Here is an 18,994-nt window from a genome sequence, read left to right as displayed (position 1 = left end):
AAATGGGCAGAGAATCTGAATACACATTTTTTCTAAAGGAGACATACAGGTGGTCAATAGGTACATGAAAAGATACTCAACATCACTGATCATCAGGGAAATGCAAATCGAAACCACAATGAGATACCACCTTATCCCTGTTAGAATAGCTATTATCAAGAAGACAACAGACAGTTAAGTGTTGGTGAGGATGTGGAGAAAAGGGAAGCTTCATGGCCTGTTGGTGGGAATGTAAATTGGTGCAGCCACTATGAAAAACAGTATGGGGGTTCCTCAAAAAATTAAAAATAGCACTACCGTGTGATCCAGCAATGCTACTTCTGGATATTTATTGGAAGGAAATGAAAACACTAACTTGAAGAGGTATATATGCATCTCATATTAATTACAGCATTATTTACAATAAGCAACAAAGAGAAGCAAACCAAGTGTTCACTGATGGATGAATGGATAAAGAAAATGTGGTATGTGTACACAATGGAATATTATTTAGCCATAAAAAGGATAAAATCTTGCTATTTGTAAGAACATGGATGGACCTGTAAGGTATTATGCTAAGTGAAATAAGTCAGATAGAGAAAGACAAATACAATATGATCTCACGTATTTGTAATCTGAAACAAATAAGCAAACAAACAAAATCCTCCCAAATTCACAGATAACAAGAACAGATTGGTAGTTGCCATAGACGGATGGTGGGAGGAGGGGAGCAAAATTAGTGAAGGTGGTCAAAAGATACAAATTTCTAGTTAAAAAATAAATGTCATGGTGGCTGTAATTAATACTGTATTATATATTTGCAGATTGCTAAGAGAACACATCTTCAAAGTTCTCATCACAAGAAAAAAAAATTGTAACTATGGTGATGGATGTTAACTAGATGTATTGTGGTGACCATTTCACAATAAAAACAAGTATTGATTCATTATGTTGTACACCTGAAACTAATATAATGCTATATGCCATTTTCATCTCAATTTAAAAAAAGGAAAAAAAAAAGCTTTGCATTACGCTACTAAGCAGATCTCCGAGGGTTTCAGTAACAAGGGTCCTTATCTTGGCAAGCATCTGAAACTTAAGTCTGGGAATGAAGAAAGACTTCACTTGGTGTGTTTTCTGGAATGAAAATGATTTCAGAGGTATCCAAATAGGACATTTTGTCTAGAGAGAAACCGTGATGCAGTTAGAAGAGTAAAACACTACCACCATACCTAGCAAGCATATGAGCTGGTAGTAAGCTGACTGCATTTATTCATTCATTTATTAAGCACTGTGCCTCAGGCACTATTTCAAGTGCTGGGGATGCAGCAGGGAACAAAATGGACAAATATCCTGTCTTCATGGAACTTAACATTGAATGTAAACTATAAAAAAATGTCATGATGATAAATGTTGTAGAGGAAAGCTGAGAAAAGAAGCTAGGAGAGTGTGGAGGGTTGAACTTCTATAACTAAGAGATGCCATAGGGGGCATGACAAGAAGCTCTTGGAGGTTATAGTAAGGATTTTGCCATTCACTTTGAGTGACATAAGGAGCCAATTCAAGGTTTTGAGCAGAGGAGCGACATGATCTGACATGTTTTATAAGGTCAGTCTGTCAGTTGTGTTGAGAATATAGTCAGTGAAGGAACAAGGGTAGGAGGAGGAAGACCAGTTAGGCATCTGTTGCAATCAGCCAAATGCAAGCTGTAGTGGTGTGGACCAGGGTAATAGCAGTGGAGGCGGTAAACATGGGTCAGATCCTGGGTATATTTTGAAACTAGAGCCAACAGGGCTTTCTGATGGATTCAGCATGGGTAGGGGCAGTGAAAGAAAGAGGAACTGAGGAAGACTCTACAATCTATTGGCCTGAGTCAGTGGATGGATAGTGTTGACATTTACCAAGGTGGCAAAGACTAGGGGCAGATTTTGGCAGGGTTGAGGAGGAACTCAGTACCAGTTATATTTGTGATACTTATTAGATATCCCAGTAAAGGTGTCGAGTATGCAGCTGGATATTTCAGTCTGAAAGTCAAAGAAGAGGGGAGGAAATAAAACTTTGGGAGAGCTCAGCAAATAGATAATATTAAAGACATGAGCCTGGATGCGATTATGTAGAGAGTGAGTAAACACAGAAAGGAGGACCAAGGACTGAGTTCTGGTGAGCTGCTTATTGGGAGACGTGATGGAGCCAGAAAAGGCGACTGAGAAGAAGTGGACATTAGGTAGGAGGAAAACCAGAATGTCAAGTGAGAAAAGTGTTTCCTGGAGGAAGCAGTGATTGATGCTAAAAGCTGACCAGTTAAATGAGGATTGAGGAATGACTATAAGATTTAGCAACGTGGAGGTTCTTGGTGCTCTTGACTCAAGCAGCTTCTTGGAGTGTGGGTGATAGGGAGGGGCTCTTTGAAGTGAGATGGAGAGAAGGGGAGGAGTGAATTGGAGGCGGCAAGTACAGACAACATTGGGGAGGCTTTTGTGACAGAGGGAAGAGAAATAAGGTAGTATCTGGGAGGGTCAGAGGTATTAAGAGAGGGTTTTGAAAGTGAGAGGACTAGGGTGTTTGTTTTTGAATAATAATGAGTAGAATGGGAGAAAATGGGTACTGGAGGAGACAGAAAGGAGACTTGGGGAGGGGGAGGTGGGAGCTGGGCGCAGATGAAAGGGTTGGCATCATAGGGTCACAGACAGCTCATAAACTGATGGCAGGAATTGAGATTTAAGGATCAAAATGGAGAAGGTTATGAATCAGTTTTTTAAGAGAGAGTAGGAGAATCTACATATTAAGAAAATATGACAGGTTGATTCCATTGTGGTCCAAGGATTGTTGGAGTCGGACATCTTGAAAAAGTAAGATGAAAATTTGGGAGGCAATGAGTCTGTTTCCAACTGAGTTGTAAGGCAAAAGGGTGTTGAACATTTCCCTGAGATTTAAAAGTATCATGAGACACTTTTGGGAACCGTAGGTTTGTGCATTTAATAAAGCCACGTGTACTTATCCGGGAAGGCCAGATTAACATTGACAGAGACTTCCGCACAGTATGTGGCAAGACTAAATTAATAGTCTTGGCCAGTAGATTTTGCACTTAAAATATGTGCCAGTGAAGGGAGTGGGACTAGTTGGATAAAATACAGCCCCTAGGGAGGACTGGAGCAAGAGACCTGTACATTGTGCCTTCCAGACTGAAACGGGAAGTTGGGTTTTAATGGCTTTGACTTAAAAATTAATACCCTCCAAAGAAAATTCACCTGTTGCCAAATCTAATGCCAGATTTTGGATGCTCACAGTTCCTTCAAGTCTCTTGTTTGTTTTCATTTCTTTCTTTTTTTCTTGTTCTTTTTATTCTCCTTCATGCCAGCATTTTCTGACCTTTTATGTATGAATACTAAAGAGTTTGTAATCTATCTTCTTGCTGAGTTTAATCAGAAAGCCATAATGGAAGAGAGAGAAAAAAGAAAGAGAGAGATTTTAAACATTTTGTAAAATGCATCTCTCCTGGCTGTGGATTTCCATAAATTCTTTGTGTACATATAAATACACTGTTTATGTCTTGCAATTTGGCCCACTTATTTTGAAATCCAACGTTCCCAAACATTCCTTTTTAGTTAGGAAAGGCTGAAAAACAGCAGTTCTGTGAGAAGAAGCCCTATTGACCTAGGTGCCAAGTACTCTTATTTTTGTTCCATATACCTTCATGTTTAGAATTAGATACCCCGAAGCTGCTGAACTTGATCTGTTACACCATCAGATGTCAGTTTTTAGCAAAAGCTGTTGCCGCTAATGATTTTTACACTTGGGTTGTTTCACAAAGTCTACTTTTAAACCTTGTGAATTAAAGTTCCATTCAATATCAACAGCAAAGAGGCAACAAATATAGACATAGTTTTCTCATAAGGAGAATATAAAAATATTCATTATAAATACTCATAAATATAAAAAAATCATAAATATTCATTGCTCTTAAAATCTGACTGAAAGAAAATGTGAAGGGATTTAGATGCAGGAGCACTGAAATATATTCCATTTTTTCCTTTTTAGATATATTTTAAGATGAGTTATTTTCTTGAATTTATTTATATTGCTTTGAGTTTTGACTGAGCTCAAGAATCAAAAAATGGAGAATTATTATTGTTACTACTACTCTTGATGGAGAATGGCTTTTCTTTACCATGTATGTAATACATGCTTATTGTAAAACATTCTATCAACAGAGAAATGTATACATTACAAAGAACAAGTCTTTCTCAGAATCCCACCTCCCAGAGATAACCAGTTTAGCACTTCAGTTTGTATCCTTCCAGGTTTATTTCTACGTGTGTATATATATCTTTAGTTTTTAAAACAAAATGAGCTCTAATATAATCATTTTAGTCTCTGTGTTTATTTTGTTAATAAATTATGAACCTATTTCCATATATATTTACCTCATTCATTTTACGGTATGAATGAGCTAACGTTTATTCATCATTGGGGATTATTCACATTTCTGATTTTCACTATTAACAAGTAATACTGCTTTCACACCACTCTACAATGCGATAATATCACCTATGTCATAGGCTATTGGAATTGATACAGTATTACATTTAGGGTATAAAGAGTACTTGACACATAAGTGCTTCAAAAAGTTATTTATTATTCTGTTTATTTTCTTTATCACTAGTGACTATGTCTGTATGGCAAACTCCTAGTGATGAAATTATTCAGCTGATAAATATTACCAAATTGTCCTCAAAAAAGATTCTACCAAGTTTACTCCCTTCATCAGTGAATAAAGAATATTTGTTTCAGTGCAGAATGTAAACTTGTCAATAGTAGCACAATATACATATAGAAAAATACATATATTTTATAAGTATTAACTCAACAAACTGAATCCATGTTTGTAGCCGACATCCAGATTGAGTCAGAATACACTGCCATCCTAGAAGCCTCCCTTGAGTCGCCACCCAGTCATTATTTTCTATGCCCACCCATGTCAGGCACTGTCCTGCTTCTATCGTGTAGATTAGTTTTGCACTGTTACATATAGCTTCTTTCACTCAACATTATGTTCGTATTAGATGATTATGACCTTTTATATTGTTGCAGATATCAACAGTTCAGTCGTCTCTGTGGTACTCTATTCGAGACTACATTGCAAATATCCATTGTACTGTTGATGGACATTTTATGTGTTTGACTATTTTATGTGTTGATTGCAAATAACACTATTTTCTATGTGCCTTTTGGTGTATGTGTATGAGTATATATGTATATGTCTGTATATACACACATCATTTTTATGTATATATATAATATATTCCATGATATATTATGTTTATGCACATACAATCTTTCTATTGGAGATTTAGCACAGAAGTAAAATTGCTAGTTCATAGGGTAGACGTGCATTTAGCTTTAAAAGTTTTCCAAATTGTGTCTGTATATTTGTACCAGTTGGATGTCCTGGCCAATTATTGGTATTTTTTTATTTCTTAAATTTGGTCATTCTGATGGGTGCGTAGTGGCATATCATTGTGATTTTAATTGTATTTTCTTGATAAATAATGACGTTTAACACTTTTTCATATGATTATTAGTCATTTGGATATTTTCTTTTATGAAGTACCTTTTTAGGTCTTTTGCCCATTTTAAAAATTGACTGGTCTTTTTCTTATTTATTTCAGTAGGAATTCTTTCTTTTTCTGAGTATGTGTCCCTTCATATGTATAATTTCTGTTAATATATACAATTAGAGATATTTTTCTCTTAATCATGTTTTTAAATAGACAAGTTCTTAATGTTAATGAACTCTGCCTACTCAAACTTTTCCTTTAATAATTAGCACTTTTTGTGTCTTGCTTAAGAAATCTTGGTCTACCTAACACCATGAAGGCATTCTCTGTTTTTACTAGAATCTTTGTTGTTGCATCTTTCTTTGTTAGACTTATAATCCATTGTAATTTGACTTTATATGGTGTAAGAAAGCAGTCAATACTCAAATTTCCCCCATATAGATAGCCAATTGACTGTACCATTTATTGAAAAGTGCTGCAGTGGCATCTTTATTGTAAATAGGATGACCATATCTGTTTTTCTGGACTATCCTGTTTTATTGGTAGATTTATCTATCTTTCTGTCAAAACCACACACTGATAACAAGTCCTCATATCCGGTAGTGCAGGTCCCCTACTTTTTTCTTCCATGAGATAATCTTTGCTATCCCATGTCCTTTGCTTTTCCATGTGCAATTTAAAATAAGCTTAGCAATTTCCACAACAAATCCTTCTTGGATTTTGATTGAGACTGCATTGACTCTATATACTAACTTTGGAAGAATTTGCAGTCTTACAGGGTTGAGTCCTCTCATCCATAACATGGTATAACCCTCCATTTATTTAGTTTTATGACTATGACTGCTAGTGTATAACAATAATTTGTCCTTTACTATGGTCAGTAAACATGATGGCATGCTATCATTCCTTTGAAACTTTGAGACTTGCTTTATGGCTAAGAATGTGGTAAATTTTGGAGACTGTTCCATTTGCTGTTGAAAAGTTTATCTTGCAGTTGTGTAGAGTGTTCTATTGACATTCCAAGTTGCTCATCCTGTGATTACAATCTGGACCTCTGTTGATTATTTTGTCAAATTTTTTCTACAGTTATTGAAAGAAGTGTTTAAAATCTGCATCTGTTATTGTGGATTTGTCTATTTCCCCTTTTATTTCTATTTGAAGTTTTGGCTTTATATATTTTGAGCCTATGTTATCAGGTGCATATGTATATTTTGATTGTTTTATCTTGCTTTGGATTATCATGATAAATTATAGCTTCTATTTGAAATAATTCTGCTTCCCTTAACATCTTGGTCTTTGTGCAGTACTAATATGGATACACCAGCTTTCGTTGCTTAACTTTCTCATGGTATATCTTTTTTATCCTTTTACTTCATCCTTTCTGTGTCCTTTATTTAAGACATGTCTTTTAAACAGTGTATAGCTGAACTTTAAAGTTCATTTGACACTTTTTATCATGAATTAGAGTATTTGGTTCATTTACTTTTAATAAAATTACCAATATATTTGAACTTAAATCTATTATAATGCCATTTTCTCCTTTTGTTGACTAGTTTTTTGCTTGTTTTTCTTTTATCACTTTTTTAGATTTTAGATAGATAGATAGATAGATAGATAGATAGATAGATAGATAGATAAGCATGCTATCTATGCCTACTTCTATTACTGTTATTACTTGCAACATTCGTCCTTAACTTAATAGAGTTACTTTACCACATTGTGGAAAATATAAGGACCTTAAAATAGTTTCCACTTATCACCTTTGTACTTCTTTGATTTTTCCTTTTTTCCAGGGGTCTTAGATCCTCAAATTCTATTTTCCTTGACAGCTATGAACTCCAGTGTTTGTCTCGTTAGCTCTTAGAATGGGAAAAGCTCTAATCTCAAATTTCTGCTTAACCTCAGATCCTTGCACCAAGTATTGGCTGATTTGGTTGCTCTGTGATACCTTCAAGATGTTTTCAGATACATTTCTCAATTTTTTATAGATATCTTGGTACTAATATTGGTCTGATGCAGAGTACTGCATCATAGTCAGAAGTGGAAGATGTTTCTATACATTTTTATCAAGTCTGGTTGTTAGCTACCTTTTTGTTATTTGTTAATTTGATGGCCAAAAGTTAGCATATTGTATCCGTCAGTTATATGACAGTCATCATCTTGGTTCACTGTGACTCTACCCTTTAAACCATATTTAATTGGTTCAAGTATGGGTACCTGATTAGAGTTGTGGCAATGAGTTCCTTCTCTGGCGTTTTGGGCTTAGAACCAGAGAGAATTTCAAGCTCTCAGTATAAGACGCAGGGGCTACTTGACATTTGTGCATTCTACCATGTAGGAAAATGTATTTTGTAGTAAAGATAAGTAAAATCAATGTGCAGAGAAATGCAATGAAAAGGCATGGAAAAAGAGATCAGGCTATGTAGGATTTCTTGATTCCAGTTAATCAGTAATCCCAGATACATCTATTTTTCCTATGGATTTTTATTATGGTAAAATATACATAACATAAAATTTACCCTTTTAACCATTTTTAAATGTACAGCCCAGTGGCATTTGTATATTCACCTTCTGGTGCAACCATCACCACTGTCCATCTCCAGAATTTTTTTCATCTTCTGAAACTGAAATTCCCTACCCATTGAACAATAATTTTCTTTCTCTCATCCCCCTAGCACCTGGTAATCACTATTCTACTTTCTGTCTGTATGAATTTGACTATTGTAGGTACCTTATATAAGTGGAATTATATAGTATTTGTCTTTTTGTGACTGGCTTGTTTCACTTAGCATCATATCTTCAAGATTTATCTATGCTGTATATGTGTCAGAATTCCTTTCCTTTTTAAGGCCGAGTAATAATTCCATTGCATGAAAATAACATTTATCCTGTTGATGAACACTTGGGTTGTTTCCACCTTTTGGTTATTGTAAATAATGCTGCTAGGATTATGGGTGTATATGGATTATTTTTCACATTTTTTATTTGTTTTCTAGGTGCATTTTTTGTTTTACTTAAGCAAATTAGACTTAAAGTACTATTGTAACCAAAAAGGTCCCAACTAATATGCATGGATCTGTTTCCAGACTCCTGTAATATTTGTTTGATCTATCAGCCTTTTTATGAATCAATACTACATTGTCTTAATTATTTTAAGTTTTAGTACATTTTTGAAATCTGGCAAACAAGCTTTCCCTCATTACACTTTTACAGAAATGTTTTGGCTGTATTTTCAGCATTTTTTTCCAGATGATCAATTGTGAAGTTCTAAAAAGAAAACAAATATAATTTTATCAAAGTCTGGAGTAAAGAATTGAGCACAATGTATTGGAAAGACCTCAGCTCTTAGAATAACCAGGTTGGAATCCTGGCTCCATCACTTACCGGGCAGTATGGTATTGAGAATACTTTATGAATCTGTTTCTGTGTCTAAAATAAGAAGATAACAATACACATAGGGATAGCTTTGTTATGTAAGTGGTAAAAGAGATAATATATGTCAATAGTCTCACAAGATGCTTGATGTAGGTTGGACTCAATAAATCTAGATTCCCATCAGGATCCCAGAGGGCAACAGAGTAAGCCAAGTGAAAAGCAGGACACAATTCACTGTATTCCTTACATCCTCTCACTCTTTGTTGAGAGCACATGTCCTGTTAACATAATGTACTGCACATTTAATTTTACTCAAATGCACTCTTCAAGGCTGGCTCCATAATACAACTAAATCAATTATGCAACCAATGAGTGAGCCTATCAAGCATGAATTTTTTAAAATTTAACAAATACATGAGAAGGAATCTTTCTTTGAGAGTTTTATGAAGTTGATTAACTCTGTATACCCATAAGTAGAAAAAAATCTCATTATGCTAAACTTTTTTATTTTAAGGTCCAAATGACTTCATCCAGATTTAAGAAGTCATTCAAGAGTGTTCAAAACCAAGGTAAGGGTCACTTTCTTATGAAGGTTTATTAGAGTTGTTAAGGACAAGTTATTGCTAAATTAATAAACAGAATTACAAAAGAAACCAATGAACCTATTATGAAGTACTTTATACATGATTGAATTTTGATAACTTAGAAAGACAGAGTTCAATCGCCACATGGTCAAAAGTTTATTTTTTCTACTTAGCTCCAGTCAGAGCTAATAATTAAAATAATTATTTTTGAATGGCCCTACAGGTCCATCTTGTCATTTGTAACTTGGGTGGCAAGTATCTACATACATTCTCTATTATTTGTTTTTTATTCAGCATCAGATGAATCTTTATCTTTTCTTCGTCCACCTTTATTGAGATATGATTAACATACAGCCCTGTATAAGTTTAAGCTGTGCAACATATGATTACCACAGTAAGTTTAGTGAATACTCAGCATCTCATATAGGTATAAAATGAAAGAGAAAGAAAAAATCTTTTTTGCTTCTGATGAGAACTTGAAATTAACTCTCTCAACAACTTTCATATATAGCATACAGCAGTATTTATTATATTAATCATGTTATGTGTTCTATTAGTTGTTGTTAGTTACAACAGTCAATGATACTTGATTTTTGTGGCTTTTAGAGAAATGCTCATTTCATGTAAGTCTCAATTTCCAAATATAAAGCATGGAATAAGTGAAACATGTTATAATCTACGCAGGTAGGTACTGAGTTCCTTTAGAGCACAGACCATGTTTTCTGTGACTTGTACCCCCATGAAATTCAGCAGGGAATTCAGAACACAGTATGTGCTTCCATAGATATTTTAATGGCAGTTAATGATAATGTTTGAGTGGTTTAGGCACTTTGAATGGCAAATTTTATAATGTATAATTTTGAAGATCGTTTTTCCAAAGAGATTTTATGCTACATGTTGATACTTACGACACTTGTTGTAAATTGCTCATATCTGTAAGAGCAACAAGTGCTACTTGAGTGAGTGAGTGAAAAACAATAACTGAATAGTTATCAAAATAAAGTTTATTGAGTGAATTGCAGTTAAATACAAAATAGGGTATAAGCATGAATAAATATAAACCTAAACAATTCCATTTATAAGAAGATATATTAGCTAATAAACTCAGGGGAATGGAATATACTGACATCTTGTTAGAAAATTGTTATGTAAGTGGGTAACATCTATAATGGTTGATAGTCCAGCTTTAAAAATTTCGTGGGCACAGGTAATGCTCCCAGGGAACTCTATAACTTTATGTCCAAAAAGCATGATGATCTTGGGGACATTCTCTTTGGTTCTCCAAATGCACAATCATACATACTGAGCTGGAGCCTCTGAGATTAGTGACCGTCAGTGTTGAAAGCCTGAGGCCAGCAGTTGATGTCAACATCCTGAAAGCCAAGTATGTTTTAAAAGAGTGTGATGAGTCCTTGAGGTGTGGATGCTGAGAATATTTTAAGGCCAATGAGCAAAATCTCCAACGGAAAAAGAAATGGCTTTATTTTTCACATAACCTATCAAAGGCAAATTTTGCTGCTTTCAAGCAAAGCAAAATGGTTATAGGTGACTTACTGCTGCAAAGGGGTGTGTGTGTGTGTGTGTGTGTGTGTGTATACACATCAGCAAGACTTTTCTCTTTCCAAGAGGAAAGATATTTCTATATTCACTTAACATGAGACTTCTGGTTTCCTCAACGTGCAGTCCCACCGGGAAGTTTCCCTTTTTCCATGCGTCCCCAGACACAGGAGAAGGCTTAAGGAGAGTGACGCAGGCAGGAGCCGCGGCCTGGCTTCTCCCCTTTCACTGCCTGCCTTCTGGGGCCTGGCCTGGTGTGTGGCTGCTGTTTATACCTGTTGAAGTGCTTTCTGTGTTTGCGTTGGCGCTGCCAGCTTACAAACCAGAGCCCCAAGCCGTTCATGAGGTCTGTCCCAGAGCTTTGAAACCTATGAGCTGGCGGCTGGGGCGAGAGAATGTCTCTCTCAATTTTTGGGTGAACTCCATGTTTTTTCCGAGAGGTTAGATCACTGTCCACAGTCCAGACTTGCTAGACAGAATGTAACAGTTACTGTTTGAGACATCCTGAACTTTTAAAAGGCAGAGGGGGAAGGGAGAGGGGAAAAAAAAAGCCCAAGGGCAACTTCACAGCTTGAAAGTGGACATTTTTCTATCTGGTAAACAAAGATTTTTACAGAACTGGAAAACTTTATCATCAAGGAAGGAAAAAAATATCACTTCTTGTTATGGCAAGAGGAAATGTTGTTCCAAACTTCCCAATTCCATCCCAGGTCATGTTTGAGACCAGACCAGATTAATCAGTGGTTGTGGCAGGGGTGCTAGGGGTGATGTAATTTTTGTAGAAATTTACCTGGCCCTCTCCCTGGTTCTTTCATTGGTCCATAATGATTTTTAGAAAATGTGTCTTCTTCAAAAGTGGCAAAATTAGGAAAACTCTGACACCTGCTTGTCCTCTGGCCACCATTCGTGGCTCTTCCTTCCTGTTCCCTTTTTTTTTTTTTTTTTTTTGGTCACATTAGGAATATTCGAACTGTTTTTTGGCTAGAATTTCTCTCCCCTCAACTCTTTCCATGGGAAGTATTGATTCATGGGAGAAATTTTGTTTTGGTTATATAAATTTAAGTGTGGCTAGAATTATGTATTTCACTTCTGTTTGTGTGTGTGTGTGAATGTGCATGATATAAATATATAAAAGACATCATACGCGAGGAACTAGTGAATTATTGAAGTGTTTCACACCGAAGTGTGACAACATACAGATAAAAGATGGAAAAATGGAAGTTTAAGGCTGAATATGACTGAATTCCAAGGTTCATAGCAACTTTGTTTACAGGAAAACATAAGAGAGCCCTTGTTACACCCTCTTCCCCACCTCCGACCCCCTAGGAAGTACAAAGTCTGTGTTCTTATAAGTATGTTAAGAATTTCATCTGTAATGTTTGTCTATGAAGAACATAAAAATGCCTTTGAATGGGGTAAGTGCCAATCTTATTTCACCAAGCCAAGGGAAAAAAAATCCCTACTCTTAGGTCTCCATCTAGAGAAATGCTACTAAGAAATGCATAGCCTCTCCTAGACTCTTTAAGGTGGTATGTTTATTCTTGGGTCAAACTCAGTGGTCTTCCATTTTACAGTGACAGCCTCTTTCTACCTACTTCTTCATGCCTCATTCCCTAACCTGACTCATACTATTTGTCTGATAAGGCTGAAGGATGTATAAACTGAACATTCAGTTTGAGCTTATCTGGAAGCAATGCCGTTAGAGACTTACGTTAATTTTAATGTGGTATAGCTGTTCCAACATATGGGATGGCTTTGTTTGTCATTCAAGAGATTTATTGATGCAATGTGTATTCCCTGGTCCTTTCATGAAAAAAATGTTTATACCTGTGGGCATGTCCAGATGGCAGTGAATGACTTGCATTCATGAGAACAGCATTCACCATTTCATGGTTGCCAAGGTAAGCAGCAAAGGCATGCCCTCTGTACTCTATTGCCTTGTAAAGAAACAGTCTCTAAGGTAACAGACTAGCACCCTTGAGGCCAGTGATCCCTAGTATTTTAGACTTGGTGGGGAGGTGGAGGGGAGGGGAGAAGAGCAGAGAGACAACATGAAATAATCCCAAGAAAAGCACTTTTTGTTATTCTTCTGGCAACTGAAAAAGGGAAAGACTGGGGGAAGAGGAGGGGGTTCAGAATTTTCCACTTTGGGATTAATAGAGATTTAATTCAGATCTGCCCTGCACATTGTGAGTGTAATGCCCTTTTTATAGGTTAATTTCAGGGACAGAGGCAGCTAATGGTCCAAGGCATGACCAAAGGGACAGGCTGTGGGCTGCTGAAGACTGTGATTGTCAGGCAGTGAACAGGCAGGCACTCTGATTCTCTTGGAATGTGTGGCATTTTTAGGATTGATTTTTTTTTTTTTTGTACTGTATTCCCTTACTGCTATCATTGCAGTGGTAAAATGTCACCTGAACAAGGTTCTCAAGGAGATATTGCTGGCTTAGACTTAACAGTCTTGATGGGGAAGAATTTTTCATTGGACCACCTCCAAGTGCAGAAAATTCTCACGTGACAGCTTCTAGCCCTTGTAGTCAGCAGTGGTGTAGATTGTGAACCCAGTAGGTAATACTGGGATATTATGTCCTTTATAGAATTTGGCACATGTTTACCACTTAATACATGATATGTTGCAGGGGAGAGGGGTTGTCTATTGAATTAGAGAGACTCTCACATGAAAAGAGGAGGATGGTTTTTGATAGCTGAGCTTGATCTTGGTATTATTGGAGAAAAGGAACGGTTCCTAAACATCACAATAGGAGCCTGGAATATAGAAACACAATAGCTTGTTTTTGCTAGCCCCATCTTGTTAATGCTGTTCAGGTGTTACTGAACTGGTGCTGGGGAGAGGAGGGCAGGGAGTGGCATATGTGCTACTTTTTAAACACTTACAGACTGTAATGAACATGTCTGGTTGGATTGACATCATGTGAAACCCATGCTTAACTCCAAATGGTAAGTGAACTAGGCCAGGCTAATAAAGAGTCAGTCTGGGTTAGGAGAACTTCCGTTCGTTCAGGTTCTTTCCCTCTGGTTTACTGTCAAGAAGTGTACTGGATATTTAACATGGAAGGGCACAAGTGAACAGACGTGTGTCTTTCATGCTCCCTGATGTGACAGCAGAGGGTCAATGGAGGGGTCACTGCAGCCTTGACAGGGACCCACTCGGTCTTGAGGGCAGTGAAACCGCCCCCTTTTCATTAACCCCTTTGAAGAGGATTAATGCAGACCTTTGAACCAGGCTGGGAGAGGGACCATTATCACGCCAGAACCAGTTGCCATATAAGGGGCTCCTTGCTGTAAACCAGTTAACTCACTACAAAGGTCTCCTTCTCGCTGTGTCATCTAGGCTACTTGGGCCCCGGCCGGGCCTACCACAGCAAGATGATATCAACCGCAGGAGGCCCTGGAAACCATCAGTCATTTCCAAGACTGAAATGCTATCCATTCCCAGAAAATACCATGTTAGAGGGAGGGTGAACTGAAGAAAGCCTTCCTCACAGAGGGAAGCTACAGATACACCCTCTTAAGAGCTGATTACTAAAACCTGTATAAAAATAGAATGACAAGACTCAAAGGGGTCTCCTAAGATTCACTTGTTTAATAGTCTGCCTTTAAGCAGGTAAATAAGTCATTCAGAAAAGAGTTGTTCCTTTTCTTAGTATTTTCAGAGGGAAATGCTACACATAATCCCCTGAAAGTTTATTCCATGTTGGGGACTGAATGTATGTGACTAGATGGGTGGGTTTTTTTTTTTTTTCTTTCTCTCTTTTTTTTTTTTTTTTTATAATCATCTCCTGTAGCTTCCAGGGAGGTGATATTTGGAAATGAGTCCAAACCCAACTTTAAAAAATGAGTGGCCTCTGGCCTCTCTTTTCTCAGCATGGGGAGATTTAGAGATTGCCTCTTCTGATTTTGGTCTGTAACATTAACACTAGCATTGAGTGGGTTCTGAGTATGTCCAGGAGCCAGGCTAGCTTTGAACTCCAAAAAGGAATGGGGCCAGAGTGTGCTTAGGAGAAAAATAAGTAGGCTCTCTTTGGTAGGACCCTGAGGGACATTTTCTATAATTCTACAAATCAACATTAGAATTATGACTGGAAAAAAAAAAGACCGCAGTGGAGAAACATGTGAGATATATTTTACATTGACTACCTCAACTTCCTACATTGATGAGGGATGACATTGAGGACATAAAGAGAATAATGATTTTTTTTTTAAGTGAGAAATTTAACTCTGTGTCTACAGCTATAGGATTAAAAAAAAAATCTCGATTTCATGGACTCTCCCAGGATCTCAGATATGAGGCTTCATTTGTTTTATGGCTGGGTTCAAATTTAATGGCTTAGCAGATTATCATGTTTACATCAATTGTAATCATTGATTTAAATATGATTTTGTGCATGACACTGAACACATTGATTTTAAGACAAATTCTGATTTTAAGACATTAAAATGTGACTTAGAATCAAGGAAGTATGGTTTTATGAGAAAGGCAATATTAATATTTCACCGTTTTCTCTCACTACTTTTTACTATCGAAACTCTGGTTAGATTTGTCAAAAATAAATTTAAATTTACTTAGTTTTCATATTTTGGTGGAAGCTTCTTGCATGATGTGGTAAATAAGATTTCAATCTCAAAATAATCATGGGAAAGCCTCCACTTTGTCTTCTAGAAAATATCTTCATTCACTGAATTCCAGTTAAAATTGTGTGTTTGTATTTTGTATAATTTGGCCTCAGTAATGAGGAAGTATTTTTACAGGGTGCATTGTGATGGGGTAGAAAGAAGCCTGAACTGGGAAGCAAATAGTCAGAGTTTTAGTGCGCGTTCTGCTATGTGTGTGATGTTGGGGTGATTCAGCTTGACATGTCTTGCGTCTTTCTAAAGCTGTGGGGCCTCAGATTAACCACTAACCATACTATATTTATTTCACTGGTTTTCATAATAATGAATAAAACTGACTAGAAATAACTTTTTCAAATTACTTATAGTATTATTCAACATGAAAAGAATTACCCAGTATTAACTCATTTACTTTGTTAAGACTAAATCTTCCTTTCAGGTGAGGGTTAAAGGCAATGCTTTCTCTCTAGGTAGATACCTACAGTGATCCATTAGTTGCTTCATAGGTGGGGATGCTCTTGGTGTCTTTCCTGTTGCTGCCTAGGCCACCCATGGGGGACTGGTTCTGGAAGAAAACTCCTTTCAGAGTGAAGTCCAGAACCTTGGGCTGGAGCCTTGACCTTCCAGCTGTAGGAGAGTGGAGGGACATCATGCTCCCCTGCAGTGGGAGCAGTGTCCTCACTGACTATGAAAATTCTGCCTTTGTTTCCATACCCTGTAAGAGGGAACTCCCTTTTTGGGGTTTGTTTCCTTAGAGGTGTTGAGTTCACAGCCTTGCCATGATTGAGTGCATGCAAATTACACTGGTATGTTGATCCCAGAGATGGTCATAGTTCAAGTTCTGGTTTGGCTACCCTCACCCATATAGCGGAAGATGTAATTGATGTGAAAGTTGTTTACTCCTAATATGTTGATGCTGAGATGGGATTGCACTTAGGCATCCCTTTTATGTTAGTGTTGCATTTAGAACTAGGGACTTAAGTCATGATTCAAATATTCAACAGTCATACAATCAATAAAATGAAGGGACTGGACTTGGATTTTTTCATGCTCTAAATAAGTAAATGAATACAGTATCTCTAAATATTTTCTCAGGTCCAAATAAATATTATGAATAATATTCCTAAGTCTGCAATCCAGAAATCTGATTAGGTAACAATGTATTTCTTATTTGAATGCATGGTACTGGAAGATTCCCCTTAGTTCCAAATTTAATTGTCTGGAAGTTTATTTTTAGAAATTCATTTTTATTAAGGTAAAAGGGAAGGAGGAATGTGGGGACATAGTGATGAGGCATGAAAATCAAACTAGCTCCTCACAATTTTCTCCATAACTGTGCTCATCGTGTCAGCTCAAAGTGCAGTCTCTTAAGAAAAACTCACCTTTTGAGTGTGAGTTGAGTTAGAGCAAATCTGAGAGAATTTTCCCCAAATTTATATAAAGATTAAAAACCACATAAGCAAATAGAGAATGCTGGATGCCAAAGCTGGTTTTTATCCTAATTTCTAAAATGGGTCATGCCCAGTCAGAAATGGCTGGGAGAGCTGGGTACAGTGTAACAACACACAGAATCTGTAGTGTCTGAATGCTATTTAAATACTATTGATTAACAACAATAAAAACTGTTAGTATGTTTCTGCAAGTTCCCTTAATTATTTTATACTATATACATTGGTCCAATTAAAAATGAAGATAAAAAGTAGGAAAAATGGGTTGTTTTCTTTCAACTCAGAAATTTTTTTCTCATTTTAATTCTAAAGGCATTTATCTAATCCTTTCAACTTCAATGCTTTTCTGTTCCACTTAAAATTAAGGTGAAAGAACTACCAAACTTTGTCCAAGAGATTGTTTATTTATTCATATCAGTTTACGGCCTCTCTTAGAGGTCTGTGTGACCTAAGGGATGTGAAAGTGGGGTCCTTTTATGTAATATTATTCCACTTATGGTCTCCTGTAAAAGTGAAGGGACTTTTGCATTATTATTATATTATTATTATTATTATTATTATTATTATTATTATTATATTTTTAAAAGAGGCTTGTATCTATTGTGTTAATGTTAAAAGCAATCAATTACTACAACTAAATCAGCATTTATTGCCATTATTTCAAATTACTACTTTAAGTAGATACAAGTAGATACTTTCATAGAAAAAAATAGGTGAATTTATGTTGATTAGCAAAATTGTTTCGGGAACTCCTGAAAAAATTGAGACATTTCTTTAGTTTCCAGGAAAATCCGAGTCTACATCTCTTTCATCCTATTTGAGAGATTATCTGATTGGAAAATATTTCCGCAATTGCTAAGGTCATATCTGTTATGAGGCCAGGATTTTCACACATATAATTATATAAACACATTCTATTTAATGTTGGTCTTATTTCAAAAATCCATAGCTTTGCTAGCATTTCTTCCCACAAGGAAGAAGTCCAGATAAACATAGATGACCTATTGCACCCGAAAGGAATTATGGAAGACTACAGTAAAACTGATGTCCAAAGGAAATAAAGACTTCCAAATGGAGAAAAAGGATTTGAGCAACTAAGTTCCTGAGGTCCAACTTCTGTTTTATAAAGTATGTTCTAGCGTCTAAGGAGCCATTGTAACCTCTGGTTAAACACAAAACATCTGTCTAGTCTCTTGACAATTAAAATGATTTATTGTTGAAAAGCCCTTACAAAAACCTATTAGAGAGTCTGTTGTGCTCATCAATAATATACTCTCAGAGGCTGTGTCTACATGATGATGAGCAATGGAATGAAACAAGGAGGTTGCTTCCAAATAGCTAAAATACATGCTTTAATCTCCCTAGTTTTCATCATTACAGTTGCTATCATTTATTTTTTTTATTGTGGTAAAATATATATAACTACAAAATTACCATTTTTACCATTTTTTAATGTATAGTTCAGTAGCATTCCATACGTTGTTGTGTGACCGTCACCATTATTCATCTCCAGAACTTTTTAAACCTCCCACATTGAAACTCTATACCCACTGAACAATCACTCCCCGTTCCCTCCTCCCCTCTTTCCCCTGGTAACCACTGTTCTGCTTTCTGTATTTGACTATTCTAGGTACCTCATGTAAGTGGCATCATATAGTAATTGTCCTTTTATCTTTGACTTATTTCACTTAGTGTAATATTTTCAAGGTTCCTCCATGTTGTAACATCTATCAAAAGCCACAATAAAGTTTACTCTGAAAAGTAAAGGATCTTTATAACAAGAAGCATCTTGTGGACAAGGTGAACGTTGAACTTATGATTTGTTAATGGAAATGGTTTATGTGTTTTCTTTTTTAAAAAA

This window comes from Camelus dromedarius, chromosome 6, assembly GCF_036321535.1.
Source record: "Camelus dromedarius isolate mCamDro1 chromosome 6, mCamDro1.pat, whole genome shotgun sequence".
Taxonomy (NCBI): Eukaryota; Metazoa; Chordata; class Mammalia; order Artiodactyla; family Camelidae; genus Camelus; species Camelus dromedarius.
This window is presented reverse-complemented; position numbering follows the sequence as displayed.